Source organism: Amaranthus tricolor, chromosome 1 (assembly GCF_026212465.1).
Source record: "Amaranthus tricolor cultivar Red isolate AtriRed21 chromosome 1, ASM2621246v1, whole genome shotgun sequence".
NCBI lineage: Eukaryota > Viridiplantae > Streptophyta > Magnoliopsida > Caryophyllales > Amaranthaceae > Amaranthus > Amaranthus tricolor.
The window spans coordinates 36,505,227-36,523,286 of NC_080047.1; the positions used below are offsets into that span (position 1 = coordinate 36,505,227).

At 33.2% G+C, this 18,060-nt stretch overlaps 1 pseudogene; it reads right to left on the reverse strand.

The window, feature by feature from the left end:
• Positions 1-18,060, reverse strand: part of LOC130810141 (putative beta-D-xylosidase) — a 42,814-nt pseudogene that overhangs the window by 3,618 nt on the left and 21,136 nt on the right.

The following is an 18,060-nucleotide window of genomic DNA, read 5'->3' on the forward strand; positions in this document are numbered from 1 at the left end:
GCATATGACTATTATTATCAAGTATAACCATTTCAACACAATAATATATGCCAAATAGTGTTGTGTGCCATGTTTCGTGCATAACAAACCATGTTTGACCTACTTTACGCGCGAAATGGACAAAAACGCTTAAAAACGCATAAAATCGCAACTTAACTTCTAATTTCTAGCATATGACTATTATTATCAAGTCTAACCATTTCAACACAATAATATATGCCAAATAGTGTTGTGTGCCAAGTTTCGTGCATAACAAACCATGTTTGACCTACTTTACGCACGAAATTGACAGAAACATATATTCGATGAACAGCAACAAGAACAGCAAGAAAATTCGTTTATGAAAATTCGAAGTTTGATGATGAAATAAAAATAAAAATAAAAACAGCAAAAGTTCAAAATAAAATTAAAAATAAAAACAGCAACAAGAAGCAACAAGGACTTACCTTCAAAACACAAGTTTGATGATGTACAGTAGATGAAAAGAAGCAACACGAACAGCAACAAGTTTGTGAAGATGAATAGCAACAAGTTTGTGAAGATGAAGAAGATGAACAACAACACGAACACGTACAAATGAAAATGAATAACAGCAAATGAATAAAAGAGCGTTTGTGAAAATGAAGATGAACACAAGAAACGAACACAATATGAAGCGTTTGTGAAGATGTTGAAGAGGAACGAATTGCAAATGAAGATGAAGCGTTTTTTCAATGAAGAACAACTGTATAACGTTAACGTATTTGAGAAGATATGAGAAATAAAAAGAAATGGCGGGTTTTATTTGTGCAAAGGTCATTTGCTGCGGTTCATTAGAAAACCGGAGCAATTAGTCCAATTTTGCTAGGGTATTTGCTGCGGTTGTGCATAAACCGCAGCAATAAATGCATGATGCTAGGGTATTTGCTGCGGTCCTTAGGATAACCGCAGCAATTAGAGTATTTTTTTTTTTCCAATACGTTTTTCTATTTTTTGCTGCTAATACACAAAAACCGCAGCAAATATTGAGCAGCAAATACATTTTTTTCCACTAGTGAAATTAATTTGAAACCCCAAATTAAAATGTCCAAAAAGAAGGAATTCATTACATAATCAGAAACTGCCGCCAAGAATTCAAGAAAATTTTCAAAGCCCACAGCATAAATTGAGAAAACAGAAAGTATGGCGCCAAAAATGAAATGTGCAACAAGAACAAAAAATCAATCATTACATTACAGAACAGAAAGCATAAATAGACAATGACAATGGTCATTTATTACACATTCATCTAAAACAATGGCTCCTACAAAAAACTTAAGTACACAACAAAGAGAACGCATAATGTAGAAGCTGCTGTCTGCATTAAATAAGAAGGGCAAACCAGCGCAAGGCACCATCAACGCACTTGCGATTGAGTTTGAGATTTGTAGGAAAACAATTACACGATTGTGGAATGATGTCAAGAAGCAGATGACAAACAACACCACAGTCATTAACCTCAACAGCAAGAGAGGGGGGAAAGAAGCAGCAAACAAAATAAAATTCGATGAAGAAAAATTTAAGGCCATCAAATATGAACTCAAGGGTACTCAGCATTCAGTAGCAAAGCAGATGGAAGTGTCACAATCAACGGTGTGTAGGTGGAAGAGGAACAAAGTAATAAGAAGGCACACAAACGCAATCAAACCGACTTTGAATGAAAACAACAAGTTACACAGGTTAAGCTTTGCATTATCTAAATGTCAATATGATGAACAAAATGATGCATTCAAGTTTAAGCCATATACTAACGTTGTTCACATAGATGAAAAACACTTCTATCTAACCCGAGAGACACAGAGTTATTATCTAGCTCCGGGTGAAGTAGAACCACATAGAGAATGTCAATCAAAAAGGTTCATACCAAAAATCATGTTTATGTGTGCTGTAACAAAGCCTATATTTACAACTGAAGGTGATGTTTTTTTTGATGGTAAGATAGGCATTTGGCCATTTATTACACAGGAGCCAGCAAAAAGAAGCTCAAAGAACAGGAAAAGGGGGAGATGGAAACTAAGCCAATACAATCAATCACAAAAGAGCACATTAGAGAAATGCTTATCACTAATGTGCTGCCAACCATTAGAGCAAAATGGCCTGCAGAATTGTCCAAGCATATTTACATTCAATAAGACAATGCCAAACCTCATATAGCACACAATGACAGAGGGTTTTTAGAAGAGGCAATGAAAGATGGATTTAATATACAATTAGTGCAACAACCTCCAAATTCCCCTGACATGAACGTGCTAGATTTAGGTTTTTTTAGATCAATTCAAGCTTTGCAATATCAAAAATCTGCTTACAATGTTAAAGAGTTACTTAAGGCTGTGAATAATGCATTTCAAAATCTGAGTCCACAATGTTTAAGGTTTGTATTCATCACTTTACAAGCTTGTATGATAGAGGTCATGAAAAAACAGGGGGGGTTTGACTATCACATTCCTCACATGAACAAAACAAAGGCAGCAAGGGAAGGGACTTTACCAGATTACCTGACTATTGACAAACAATTGGTTGTTGATTCACTTCAATATTTATTCACAAAGCTAAGTACAGAAAAAATGAATCAGCTTGTGGAACTCATTGGGTATGCAGGGGGATATGATGAAGGGGATTTGAATGTAGAAATCTCAGAAGTAACCAACAACCAAACTCAACAAATTTCAGCAGTTGCAACAGAAAGCATCGTATGATCAAAAGAACAGCAACCAACAACATTTTTTGGGACACAGAGGAAAGCAACAACAGCACAGAAGATCAGCCAACACAACCATAACCAGCATAGCTACATGTTTGAAATCTAAATTCCTTTTGAATTTGGACATATTTTTGGGATCTTTAACATGGGATATTTCAGATGCAAACAACAAAAATTTTATGTTGTTTTCAATGAAACATTTTGATTCAAATATACATTACTGAAAAAATTGGTTGTTTTAGAACTCTCAGGTAAATTTTTTTTTTTTTTTAAATCATTGAGTACAAAATCGAACATCTTTGTGCATTAAACGTTGGAAAACAATCCAAACCCCCTTTGTTCGATTTTTTGGTGGCTAAAACTGCTCTCACTTTCAGATCACAGAGGAATGAAATTAAATGCATGAAAAAACGTTTAACTTAAAAATCATCATCAGTCAAAATGAACATGCACCAACACAAACAGAAACTCACTTGAGAAAGGACCAAGCTTATAAAGCCAATCTTCTTCTTCACAATCAGTATTCGAAAAAACAGCATCAATGGAAGAATATTCACGATCAGGATACATATCAGGCTCAGGTGTGTAAATGGGTTCACCTTCAGAGTCAAGTTCTCTTCCCCACTTAGGATTAGTCTCAACAGAAGTTGAGTCATCATTGTAATCATAAGACTCTTCCTCAAACGATTTCAGTCAAGATCTAGGGTTTCCATCATCGAACCCCTTAAAGTCTATCTTAGAAGGCGATTTGTAAGGAGATTTGGGGATTCTCAAAAGTAAAGAAGTACGCGAGTTAGGGTTTTTCATGGGTGAGTCGATTGTCGAGTTAGGATTCTTCAGGGGGATTTAAAAGGCGAAGTGGAGTTTGCCATGACAACAACACGAAAGAAATTAAGGAAGATGGTGAAGCTTCAACCCAGATTTAGGGTTTTCAGAGAAGAACAAGAAAGAAGATAAGGAAGAAGGTGAAGCTTTCAACCCAAGATTAAGAGAAAACGGCACGATGAATGGGGAATGGGTAGGATTTTAGGTTTATAAAGGGAGGGAATGTGTAAATGGGTGGGTATTAATCAGGATTTAAGTATGTAGATTAATTATAAGGGAGGGAAAATTAGTAAGGGTAATAGAGGGTATAATTGAAAATAGGATAAAGTACTAAGGGTATAATAGTCAAAAATCCATGCCAAAAATAGAAATGAGACATTTAAGGTGACTTGACCATAAAAGGAAATGGGACACCTGAGCTGAATAGGAGGGAGTATATTATAACCATTTAACCCTAAAAAAAATTAAGTGTGTTAAAATTCAAAGTAATGTGTTAAATTATATTCTATTATTGTCCTTAAATAATATTTCAAACGGCGAATTTCAACATACATAAATATTTTGCCTATCCAATTTTAAAAAAACACAATTTTTTCTTAAAAAAATCATGTTTTTGACCCAGTTTATAAAAAAAATAAGGAAAAAAAGTTAAAAGAAATAAGGAAAACAACACAATTTTTAGGAAACAATCGAAACCGAGTATCCAATTTCCGACTCGGTTTAAACCGGGTATCCGAAATTTGGATACTCGGTTTAACTGGGTCGGATCCGGGTCACAATTTTAGGTACCCAAAAAAGCGGGTTCCCGAATTTCCAGATCCGGGTTGACTCGGTACCCGGTTTTGAACACCCCTAACCACCTTTAATTACTACCTACGAAACAAGTTGTTTGTGAATGTTTTTAAAAATCAATCATTATGAAATTACGCCCCAGAGAAATGGAATTAGTAAACTAACCTGGATTAGTGGTACCAAAGAGGACATCAGCAATAGCAGTACCACCAGCTTGACCAGGATAACCAACCCACAAAATGGCACTAATCTTTGGGTCATTTTTAGCAAAGGATACATCAACAGGCCCACCACACATCAAAACAAAAATACTTGAGCCTCTAGAAGCCATGGTCACCCTTGAAATCAATTCTTGCTGGTGGCCCGGTAAAAGAACAGACTTTCTGTCTAGGGCTTCGGCCTCGATGGATTGGTTCAGGCCCATTACTAATACTGTTGCATCCGCATGGGTTGCTGCTGATATTGCTGCCCCAAATAGTTGGTTGCTATTGCAAGCTACACCTATGCATCCTGCTTCATGTATTGTTTTTGCGTATCTTGATATGCCTTGCAATGGAGATGTGTATCCACATGCCACACCTAAAATTACATCAACCACAATGAATTTATTTCACAATTTTAGTAAATTTTTTGTAGTTATGTTTCTTTAAGTTTGTCACGCTTTTCTTTTTAGTAAATTTTCAGCTAGTTTAGAAGCCAACAAAATTATCATTTGGATCGTCGATTCGCAATACTAGTTTAAGATCTAAAAATTCACCAACTCCCCTAGAGGAAGCTAAATCGCCTCAACAACATACCCCTTCTACTCAAAAAAGTAGAATTGATGTAAGTGTTCTTCCCTCCGATCCTGCTGATAGATGGCCAATTTCAAATTATGATCTGAATGATCGTGATGAGGTAAGAAGAGCTTATATTCAAAGAGGTCCCTATCAACCCCCACATGATACTTATCCCCAAACTATATTGTCTGGATATGCACGCCGATTTAACAAGTCTTGGTATGATAAGTATTCTAATTGGTTAGAATATAGTCTTAAGAATGATGCTTGCTATTGCTTGTGTTGTTATTTGTTTACAACTAAAAGTGAAATTGTAAGTCACTATTGAGGAGACATATTCATTAGTAAAGGTTTGAGACTTGGAATAATATCAAAATATTTAATAAACATATTGGGAAACCGAATAGTATTCATAATTAATGTGTGAAAAGATGTGAGAATCTTATGATGCAAAAGCAATCCATACAACTTGCTTTTCACAAACAATCTGATCAAGCTAAAGTTGAATATAGAAATGCTTTGAATGTATCTGTGGATAGTGCTAGATTAATTTTGTATTCAAGATTACCTTTTCGAGGTCATGATAAAAGTGAAACATCCAATAGAAAAGGTAATTTTCTTACTTTCTTAGAGTTTTTTGCCAAAAAGAATGAAAGTGTTGGTAATGTAGTTTTAAAAAATGCTCTTGGTAATAATTAAATGACATCTCCTTTGATCTAAAAAGATATTGCCAATGCTTGTTATAAAGAGACCATTAACGCTATTCTTGAGGAACTCGGGGATGATTATTTTGCTATCTTAGTCGATGAATCCTGTGATGTCTCTTGTAAGTAACAAGTGACTCTTGTTTTGAGATATGTTGATAAAAGGGGTTTTGTGATGGAGTGTTTAGTTGGTCATACCCATGATACTAGCACTACTGCTGAGTCACTCAAAGAAACAATATATTCTATGCTTGCTCACTGGTCTTTGAGTCCATCTCATATAAGGGGGCAAGGTTATGATGGAGCAAGCAACATGCGAGGTCATATTAATGGGCTAAGGACTTTAATCCAGAATGATTGTTCATCTGCACATTATGTACACTGTTTTGCTCACCAACTTCAATTGACTCTTGTTAAGTTTGCACACAAACATGTTGATGTTGAGCGTCTTATTGATTTGATCAATCTTGCATTGAATACTATTAGTGTTTCTTATAAACGTAGAGATAAGTTTCGACAAAAACAAGCTGAGATGGTTGAAAAAGCCTTATCTGAAGGTGAGCTATTAACTAGAAAAGGTTTAAATCAAGAAGTTGGTCTTCAAAGACCTGGGGATACTCATTGGGGTTCTCATTTTAAAACTTTCTCCAATTTCATTCAAATGTTTTCTCCTATAGCTAATCTGCTTGATGCTCTTGTAGTTGTCGGAGATGATGATATAGCTAGAACTCAAGCTATTTTGGATGGCATACAAAATTTTAATTTTGCTTTCATGATTTATTTAATGAAATTAGTATTAGGGATCTCTAATGGACTAAGTCTATCCTTCCAAAGAAGAGATCATGATGTTGTAAATGCTATGTCCTTGCTTGGTACTACTAAAAGGCGATTTCAAAAGACTAGGGATGAAGGATGGGAATATTTGATGAATGAAGTGAAATCTTTTTGTGTACAACATGACATTGATATTCCTAGAATGGATGAGTTAGCCCCTTTACGTGCTCGAGGAAAGTCGAAATGCAGACTCTCAAATGTGATAAATGAGCACTATTATCGTGTTAATGTTTTCTACACGATTATTGATATGCAAATGCAAGAACTTGATTGTCGTTTTCCTGAGATTAGTACAGATTTAATTATTGGAGTTGGTATTTTGAATCCTGCTAATTCATTTTCCTATTACAACAAAGAGAAGGTATTCAAAATGGCAAAGTTGTATCCCCATAATTTTGATTATTTTGTCTTAGATTGTCTTAGTTTTGAGTTGGATACTTTTATTGATAATTTCTCTACTGATGAGCGGTTTTCAAGCTTAAGTACTCATGGTGAATTCTCCAAAACATTTGTTCAATCTAGTTTGTATAAGTCTTGCCCACATTTTTATGAGCTTTTGAAGTTGACATAGATTTTTCCAGTATCTACGGCAACAGTTGAAAGAGTGTTCTCAGCAATGAAGATTATCAAAACTGAGTTGCGCAACAAGATATCTGATGAGTTTTTAAATGATACTGTTGTAACTTCTTTTGAATGTGATTTGTTTCAAAATTTGTCAAATGATGATATTATGCGCCGTTTTCAGAATATGAAAACTCAGCATGGACAATTACCTTAATCAATTCTTGTTTAATGTAATTTTTAACGCAATTGATTTAATTTTTTTTTCAATTATCGACATCCCTCGTCTATTTTTCTGGTTCCACTCCTGACGGCATGTGCAACATACTCGACTTTACAAACCCCAAAATTAGGAAGCCTCATGCACAATAGGATACATAGTAAATTTTTTGTATTTTAAAATAAAATAAAGCAACTTGTAGAAGGATTTAACATAAAAAGATACGAGGGGTCAAATATTAAAAATGCACTAGGGCTTAAATATCATAAATTCTTGTGAGAGATGGTCTCTTTGAGAGACTATCTCTATTTGGTCCGACTTATTATATATTTTTAAATATTATAAGTAGCCATTAAGAATGATGTAAGTAAGCATTTAAGATATTGAAAGTAGGAATTAAGGATACGGTAAGTAAGCATTAAAGATAATACAAGTAGGCATTAGGAATACGGTAAATAGACATTAATCTTTAATGGGTTGGACTTGAAATACGTCTCTCAAGAGACTAGCTGAATAAAAAATTTGGTTGCATTTAAAATGGTGATAGTGATATATGGTGAGGCAAACCGTTACTTATTGGGCAAAATTTATGATGCTAATAGTACTAATTGAAATACTTCTTTTCATGTTAATTTGTGTAAATAATAAGAGATAATAATTATGTTAGTTGGGCTATTTAGCCCATGTATAAAAATTATCTCACGATAAAACCGTCTCACACAAGAATTTAGGTAAAAACTTACTGGCGTAGTTTTCGATCATGGTAACGGTAGCATCAGCATTAGGCCCAATAACAACAATAGTAGGATGTTGGGCTGCGGACAACGGCAGTCATCCAAGCCTGTTTTGGAGAAGAACTATTCCTTGATGAGCTGCCTGAAGGGCCAGATCTTGATGGGCTGGAGTGCAAACATCTTTTGGGCCCAAGTTTCCAAATGGTTGAGCTGATGGTTCACCATCAAACATTCCTAGTCTCATTTGGACAGTTATGGTGTTTGTCAAGGCCTGGTTTACATCAGCTTCTGTCAATAGTCCTTTCGTTATTGCCCCTTCGGTGTGCACTGCTAAAAAGGGCCCGCAATCCAAGTCTAAACCTGAATTCAAAGAAAAAGTTATGTATTCACAAACAAATGTATTGGGTTATTAGAGAAAAATCAATATACTTTTAAATGTCCAATTACAACAGACTTTCCCTCAATATTGCAATTTGGAACATATTTCCTGCTTTGGGAAACTTAATTTCCATGGTTCCTTCCACGTAAGACCGAGTTTTTTGTTAAAGTTTGCGAGATAACATCGCTACCTGAGATAGTGTTTTGGTATTTAATCTAAATCGCTATCTCAGATAGCAGTTTTGTTTGGCTGATTTTTCTTTTTTATAATTTTTATTAATAACCAAATCGCTCGTATAATGAATATCTGTAAAAGAGAAAACTTTCATCTGAGATGGCGTTTTGTTTTTCTTATATTTTTTTAAAAAATATTGTCTATAGCAAATCACCATCTAAGAAAGTCATTTGATTTGAAATACAACCAAACCGCTTTCTTAGATAGCAGTTTGGTAAAAAAATTCTTCCAGCCCGTTCTACGTGGACGGTAATATAGGAATTCAGTTTTTCATGGAAGTAGAATGGAAAATAAAATTCCAATTACTAACATTTTCATGAGCAAAAATTCCAATAACAGTCAGCTAAAAAGAAAATAATGTATTAAATCGAATATAAAACTAACCCGCTTTGATAGTATCCGCAGCTGCTTACTCCGGTGTGCGGGTGTAATGTTCAGAATCGTACATTACACCAACTGAGTCACAATCCGATACAATATACCTAACCCAAATTTCAAAAATCAATATTTAAGATAGGAGTACATAATTGGTTAAAAGAAGATAATAAATAATGATTGAAACTTATAAATGAAAGATAAAGGAAAATAGTGTATAGTGTTACGTAGTAGATCAACATCAGCACAAGTAGGCTTGCCATTAACTTGGTTGTAGGAACACATGACACTAGCAACTTGTCCTTCTTCTACACATGCTTTAAAGGGCACATTGTATGTGTCCTCCAAGTCTTGCTTACTCACCTATCCACCCGCCCCCATTTAGATTGTTATTTTTATTGTTTAAATAATAAATAAAAAAATATTGATTTCCAATAAGTAATTTGAAGTAATTTAGTATATCACATTTATAAAGATACACTAGGTATGATTATGATGATGAATAATTTATAAATATACTATTTCGTTTTGGCCGTTTTGCCCAGTTGCTTTTTGGCTAACACAAAGATTAAGAATTTAGGTAAAATAAGTTAAATTAATTGAATATTTAGAAATAAAAAGGAAAATATAGAGAGTAAAATAATTGGGTTATATTCCAAAATAAAATTAAAGAAAATTTATTTAGACAAAATAATATATAAAAAAATGTGGGAAATTGAGTGAGAGATAGGAGTATATTATTATAGGCATCATATATCAAAATCAAATAAGCAAATATTAAATTAATATTGTCAATGAAGATTTATCAAGATGATTAGATTGTTATTAGAAACATTGCCCTCGTTGACCAATCATAAAGAAAAAGTTGTATACGAAAGTTGATAATAATATAGTCGTAGTTCCTTATACTTATGTCTAATCAATTGGTTTAACAGGTTCAATCATGTATCTGCTACGATAAATGATTATCATGATTTTAAATTTTCAAAGTTAATATACTCATTGTTACATTCATTTTGCAACTAACAATTTAGTAATCAGTAATAATTAATAGTAATGAGAATAATTAGTAGTTTAAATTTCTGTAATATGTATCATGATTATATATTTTCATTATAAATTATAATGAAAGTTTGAGTATAAAAAGTTTTGGGAAATTCCATATAATGACCTTGAGTTTTTAGTTTTTCCACATGCAGGTAGACAATAAATCCACATGGTGACACTGAGCTTCTAACTCTTTCATTTGCTAAACAAAATGTTAAATTTTTAGTTAAATTAAGCATTCAATTTCGACTGGATTTCGAAATATGTGGCCAATGAATTAGGTGATTACGACGTCTATTTTTTGAAAAAAAAGGTCATTATATTTGGGAAAAATAGCGTAAAGTTACCAAAAACACTTTCCTTTTGTCTACCATGTGGAAACGTTGGAACCTTAAGGTCATCATGTGGATTGAAAAAAATATTTGCCTACCACATGGAAAAGCCGACAACTCAAGGTTAACACGTGAAATTACCTAAAAGTTTTTTTTGTTCAAGTTTTTTATTACAACCTAGTATCACATTTTCAAACGGTAATGCATTGGAAGAATTTTGTAAAGAAAATGAGTATACGTTATACAAAAATAAGCATGACTATTAAATTTATTAAGAAATATTTATATTAAAATTACACTAACTATTTATTATTATTTTCACCATTTAATATCGATTATCAGATAAATCGATTCAGCTTTTTCAAGTTATATAAAATGAGTGAGACTAGGAGTTGAAGGTATGAATATTGTTGCGTGGAAGAATTGTAGATAAGATTAGCAAAATTATGAAGATTATTATCCATGTTGCGACTTGCATATCCTCATGCTTTTAAGTCCCATCATTTATTAATATTTGTAATATTTATCTATTATTTTTAGTTTGTTATTAATTTTTAATCTATAAGTTAAAATATAGTTAAGTAAGATTGTATTTAATTCGTCTCAATATAAAGATTATTAATATTAAATTTTTATAATTTTTTATTATACATTATTAAAGATATTAAGAATTAAATTATACATTAACTGCATAAAAAAGCAAACGTTATCACTAATTTGAAACTAAGAAAGCATCTTACGTAACTTTATCAAATTGTATAAGTCGTCTACCAATGATGAATGGGGCTCAATGGCTGTTCTATTTTGACTATGTCATTGACTACGAGTAGTGTTGCTTAATTCCCGTAAATATTTGTTGTAGGAACTTTATTAGAGAACGGAGGGCCTATATATTAAAAAACAATCAAAAATAGAAAAGAAAAAGAAAAAGAAAAATCAAAGTAATAAAATAAAAAAAGAAGAGTATTAAGTGGATACATAAAAAGGACTTACTCGAGCATTAAAGTGGTAACGATCAATGCCATTCCAATTATCAAGATCATAAGCAGTATAATGCTTGCAACAAGCAGCAACCTTTAACCTGTTCTTATTGTAATGACCTTGAAGACCTTGAACATAACTAGAAGCATATTTGGCAGCTAAAAAAGGGTCCTCACCAGGAGTTTCTTGGCCTCTTCCCCATCTTGGGTCTCTAAATATATTCACATTTGGACTCCAATATGTTAATCCTGCTGTTCCTCCATTATACATTGCTCTTGCTTCATCTGATACCACCTGTTTCATTTTAAATACAATTCAATTCTAACCTCAAATCATTATTTGTACTCTTCTTATATTCTTCTTGTTATGGGGTCAAATAAATAAACCCGTAATTTATTTAGTCAAACCCTAACCACCCAGCTCGGTTCAATAACTTCTTAAAATAACTACCCACTACTCATCATAACCTACCACTCACCCATCATACCCATGATTCCCACATTAATTCACCATCCAACCTCCATTCTACCATTATAAATACATGTCGCGTACATCATTTGCACCGGACTAAGTTTTTATATTGTTATCGTTACACCACAATAAATATTCACCCTCCTACGTACAATCTATACTGAACCAAATATTCCTTCAATTGATCTGAACTCATCCTACAATCCGTTAATCTTGTATTCATTTATTATCATATATTCATTACTTTCTGTCTCTCGATCTGACTTGAGCGTCGGAGGGGTTTTCCGGGAAATAACCCCCCGGACAAGGCTAACGTTGTATTGCAGGATTTGAGGTCTCATCAGCGGAAGGATCATATACATTTTCAGCATATTGATGGTTGTACCCGATTACACCTATCTCCAGTTATTTTAAGTGACTTTTGCACTTTCTCGTTTCATGACCGAAACAGTTTGGCGCCGTCTGTGGGGACTGAACGAAAAGTCATGGCTTCCAAAAGAAATCCAACACAAACCGCTACCGTGCATAGCACAGATACAGACACTTCAGTGGGTCACGCTAACAATCAAGCCGTGACTCGCCGTGATCTGGACATGCTAGCACGAAACCTCACTGCCGCCTTTTCCGAACAACTCCGCAGATACCCAATTTTATGGCGTATAACTATCTCATCATTTTTTTTCGGTGGGTATAAGTCAGGAACTGTAATGGAGTAATGTTTGGGAGTATTTGCTATATCTTTTGCTGGTTGGATTTATATAAAAAAAAAAAAAAAAAACGTCCAAGTTAATATTTGGATCGTCCTTTGAAATCTTCTTGCATCACAAGCTAACGAAGTGAAATAACCGTCTTGGGGTATTATTGCATTATTAAAACTTTATTAAAGTTCAGCTATTATTCTTTATATTCATAATAACATTATTAGGGCTGAAAGTTATTAGATTTTTCATTGCAAGATCAGGATTCATATTCAACTCAATCAATTGAGTTAACAATCCAATAGAGAAGAAGCTTAATCCAACTTCTTTTATACTGAGAATTGGATGCAATTATTAATTCCTATCAGTAATTAATTCCCATTAACATGTACTTTCCAATCATGATTATATTTTGTATATCACCAAATTCATTCGGCTATCACCACTCAACAAACCAAATCATCAGATTTCCTTTCAGCTTACGGACCCGGTCAAGTCTTGCCTAAACCCGGTCGGGTCCTGCGATTTCTCTGGAAACTCTCAACATACGGACCCGGTCCGGTCCTACTTTAATAACCGTTTTTCCGCACGGTTTTTATTTTATGATGAGGAATGTAACAAGCAAAAAAAGAAAACATTTTTTTTTCTCTATCTCCAGATACTATTAACTCTTCACTTTTGGGAGAAAAACTTGATCGAGAATATTTGGGCCAAATCATTTCAAGTGTTTGTCATTATTCAAGGATATAAAGTTGGATCTTATTGCTCTTATTCATCAATGTATACCGTTTCAATGGTTAGTTCAGTTTGATGCACCTTCTAAAGGGTTATTAGATCCGTAGAACGTTTCCAAACCAACTTCAATCGACTAAAAATTTCAGTCCTAATGTTGAAGTTCGGTTTGATGCACATTCTAAAGGATTAGATGACCCATAGAACGTTTCCAAACTAGCTTAAACTAAGTGGTTTCGGTCTAAAGGACCATCATCTTATCTTTACTGTGCCGTATGTGAATATTTCTTGAATTTTTCTCGGCACCCATTATTTTTGGGGATTCGGAAATTATTTGTTAATGATAAAGATTTGATTTGAAGATCATTTTGCTATGAGGAAAAGAAGGTTCCCACTCGTGTGTGACCGTCTAATTATGTGATATATTATATCCAGCTCTTTAATTTCACCATTTTTTGTCAACTCCAGCTATGTGACCGTCTAATTAATAAGCTATATATCATAAGCGATTCGGATGCGATGAGTCATTTTGTACCATCGAATAGCCGGATTCTCTTGTCTAAGGTTATTATACAAGTTTTGTCTTTTGCCGTATCATCAATTTGTCCGAAATATTAAAAACTCGGACCCCCCCCAAGGGCCTCCAATAATTTCGCAAAATTGTCTAAGTATTGAAAGTAGCTGAGTTATGCTACATCCGAATCATCGAAGACCCGGTTGAGTAATTGTCATGACGTATTATCATAAATTCGGACCCAAATTTGGTTTGATGCACCTTCTAAAGGGTTATTAGATCCATAGAAAGTTTCCAAACCAACTTCAACTGACCAAAAAATTCAGTCTCATTGTTGAAGTTCGGTTTGATGCACTATCTAAAGGATAAGATGACCTGTAGAACGTTTCCGAACTAGCTTCAGCTACGTGATTTCAATCTGAAAAAATTACTCCAAATATTGCCCAATTCAATGTATTGGCTGAATCCGAATATGATCCGACGGTGGTTCAATCTGAGGTGACTCGATGCATGGAGAAAAATCATCATCCTCGCCTTCTAATGAAATGCTACATAAAGGATGCAAATCTTTGATTAGTATTGCCAAGTGAAGAATATATTATATTAATCTGATGATGATCATATGGTTATTCTTACTTTTATTCATCAACGTATATCGGGTGTTCCGTATTTGTTGTATTCATGGGTCGATATGGAAAGTGATCAAGTATGATATTGACACCTATTAAAAGAATTATTTATTATTTATGCGTGGAAATTCAATACTTCACCATTATTATTCTTAATATATTGGGTTTTACTTATATGTGGTTTTCAATGATGAGTGTATAAAGTCATCTGAGCTTTCACCTAGTTTGAAAGTCATATTATTATTAATGTCCCAACATGTGGGCATTATTCGTCATATTATGGAATCATCTAAGCTTTCATCTAGTTTGAAAGTCATATTATTATTGAAGTCCCAAAATGATTGATTTTGGGCGATATTTTCAAAGTATTTATCTTGATTATCAAACTTTCACCTAGTTTGAAAGTGAAATCCTTGCGAGTGTCACCTAGCTTGGTAACTCGGACTCTTATTAAGCCCCAAAACGAGTGATTTTGGGCGTTATTTGTCAATGTATTCATAGCGAGTATCACCTAGCTTGATAACTCAATCACTTATTAAGCGGACCTATGTCCGATCAATATATTCATCAATGTTTTCGAAGGATTCACCTAGTATGATTCCTTATCTAAGTTCCGGATGATTGACACCCGATCAAAATATTCATCAATGTTTTCAAAGGATTCACCTAGTTTGATTCCTTATCTAAGTCCCGAATGATTGACGGCTGGGCAATGCGGACTTATGTCCGATCCAAATATTCCTTAAATGCAGACTTATGTCTGATCCGAATATTCATCAATGCTTTTGAAGGATTCATCTAGTATGATTCCTTATCTAAGTCACAGGTGTTTGACTGTCAGGCCGTATCGTCATATCAAGCTCAAATGTCGAATCATCATATCAGGCTCAAATGCCGAATCATCATATCAGGCTCTAAAGTCGAATCATCAAAAGTGGCCCAAAGGCCAAACATTTATAAAATCTGTAGTAACTATTAAAATCCAAAAGAAGTATATAAAAATGAAAAGGATTAAAGATGATTCAATCATAAGAAATATAATAGCATTTGATGCATATGATATGATGGGGCAACAGAATTATAAAGGATTAAAAAACGAAAGCAACAAACAAATAAAGAACACAAAAGGATAAGTTGAGCATTCTACGCATCATTTATATTACAACTTCAGCCCACATGCCTGTCACTATTTGCCAATTTTCGCCAATTAAAAGTGCCCATAAAACATTTGTTTCATTCTATGCACCTATTTTTCTCCACTTTTCTCAATTTATAGACTATATATTCTTAGTAGACCTGCGAAAATTTGATCCGACCCGAAAATGAACCCGGGACCCGACCCGACAAAACCCGAACCCGACCGACCCGAAAGCGACTTAATCCGAAACATGACCAACCCGATAATTACCCGACCGAAAATGACCCGACCAGAAACCGACCCGTTTTGACCGATTTTACATCAATTTTTAGAGTAATTTCAATGTTAGAATTCATTTCAAATAAAATTTTAGTTTTCAAAGTATCTCAACATATTGAGTATATCACTTGAACCCTAAAACTCATCAATAGATCTCAAAAAACACGTATTTAACGTCTTTTTAGCCATCGTAATTATTTTTCTTTAAAAACAGGACATTATAATCATCTTAATTGAATACATGTATCTTGTTAAATCAGTCAAATGAGTTTTTAATTCTTCTACATTTCAGTAAGCAAATCAATATAATTTATACGAACGTTTCGCACGTTTGAATGAGCTTTTCAAAAAATGAATGTCGCTACCCTAAATTATAAAACGCGTATCTTATAAGACGAAATAAGTACTTAGTTAGTTGTATATCTTTCCAACATGAAAATTGTGAAGATAATTTTAACGTCATTTTTATCTAACGTTACAATTATAATAAATAAAATAACTTTTATAAAGCGCGTATCTTACAAGTCTTTCAAAATAAGTATTAATTCCCCTATTTTTCTTGCACTTAAATGAACCTGACATACCAACTATTTTTTGAAAATCGTACATGTAATTTCTCTAATGATTTTTTTTAGACATTTTAATGATTTTTTTTAATGTTGAATAAGTCGATCGGATATTCTAATGTTTTATGGTAACTCGTTGGGTCAATCCGAACCTACCCAAAACCCAGAGTGATCCGACCTGAAACTGACCTGATCCGAAACTGACCCGACCCGAAAATGACCCGACCGAAATTGATCCGACCCAAAACCCGACCGTCCGACCGTTTTCCCAGGTCTAATTCTTAGGAAAAGACAAAATTCCCTTGTTCAAATATTTTTCATCTCCTATTCCTTTTACTTGGAAATTTTAAATATGATATAATAAAAAAACAAGTAATATTAATTGTTAGACCATGATTAAACAATAAAATGGGAAAAATAAAAAAAAAATGGTAAATGTACCAATTGGCCACTCATACGTTCATGCAAGATATTATATGATGTGCAAAATTTTTATGCGACTAAAATATCTTGAAGAAGCATATACTTTTTAAAAAGTAAAGGCAAAATTGACATTCTAAATATGAGATTTTTTTATTTAAATTGTAAGTTAAATAGTTCCATCAAATGATTCTAAATCAAGCTTTTTTGGGCAATCAAAAATTAAATATTTAATATGTTGCATGATTTTAATTGGCTGAACTGTACAACAAAAAATAAGCTAACTAGTAGAGCATGTAGAATTTTTTTTTAAATGAAAAGGAAAAAACCGACATTATGAATATACTTACTCTGATTGTTTTTTTAGTTGCCCTCAAGTACACTTTTACATGTCTTGATGCACTAATTCAATCATTAATATCTCTAATTGTATGTAACAAAAAATTATAAAAATTAAAAATCAATTAAATTCACATTGAAACGATTCAAATAAGATCTCATATTACTATATTTTAACTTATAAATCAACAACAATATGAAAATTAAGTGATATTGATGAATAGTGTTAAAGTACATACGTTTTATTGCCAGTGAATAAAAACTGAAAAAATATAAAGTAAATTTATTGTTGGATAATGAATAAAAATACCAAAGAAAATGATACTCCTAATATGTTACACTATTATACCTTCAAATTAGCTATTGAAAATAGAGAAGTGTCATTCTCTATTACAAACTTAAAGAAAGTAAGAAAGTGAGGGAGTAATTTATTGGTTAATTTCAATAATGTTTGTCAAGTTTCCATGAGTCACGAGCACTGCTTTTTTGTTATTTGTTTTTGGGTGATGCTATTTTTCGCCACCCCTTTTCATTTTATCGCCACCCCCCTGTAAAATTACATTTTTGCCCCTGTATTTAAAAAAATTACAAAATTGCCACTATACTTAAAATTTAATTAATAAATGTAAATCACGCTTAATAACACTAATAAGAATTTAATGCGTAAGATTTGTCTATATATATGGAATTCTGAGATGCGTATGAAATACGAATTCAAATACGGTACTATCTCTCTAAAACTGGTATTATCTCTCTAA